This window comes from Pteropus alecto, unplaced genomic scaffold (assembly GCF_000325575.1).
Source record: "Pteropus alecto unplaced genomic scaffold, ASM32557v1 scaffold76, whole genome shotgun sequence".
Lineage (NCBI taxonomy): Eukaryota > Metazoa > Chordata > Mammalia > Chiroptera > Pteropodidae > Pteropus > Pteropus alecto.
Window position 1 is genome coordinate 5,298,842 of NW_006443138.1, and position 620 is coordinate 5,299,461.

Sequence of the window (620 nt, forward strand, 5' to 3'; positions counted from 1 at the left end):
CGCCCACACCCTCCGCGCCCCGGGCGGCCGGCCTGCGGGGCGCGCCCAGCCCGCCAGGTATGGAACCTGGCACCCAGCCGCGGGTGCGGAGCCCACGCCGCTTCCCCACAGCAGCCACTCCTCTCTCCCCGAACCCAAACTGGCGGCTCCGCCGGCTTAGGCAACGACCTCAAAGAAGTAGGGGGCAGTGTCCTTCCCTCTAGTCCCTCCTCCTCGCCGCTCTCGCCCCCGCCCTGGCTGTCGCCCCCTCCCCCAAGTCCAGACTTTGCAGCTACGGATTCGTTTAACTTCGCCCTCAACTAAGGGAAATAGCAACTTTCGGGATGACCAGCGCTGGTTCCAGGAATGCATTTTCTGCTGGGGTGGGAGGGGCGTGAAGAGAACCTCTTTTGTTTTAAATGAAGCAAGGAGACCTTGGCTGAGTGCATATTTAATTGCTGTCTTCAAGTGTAAGAAGGGTTTTATGATCGGGTTTTATGATTAGTTGCTTCCCCTTGTCATAGACTCATAGAATATCGGTGGAGGAATGAATAAGGGGGGAGGGAGGACAGCTTTACAGTAGAGCCTAGACATGAGGGAGATTGCCTGTGTTTTCAAAAGGATGATGCTAGTAGGGCCTC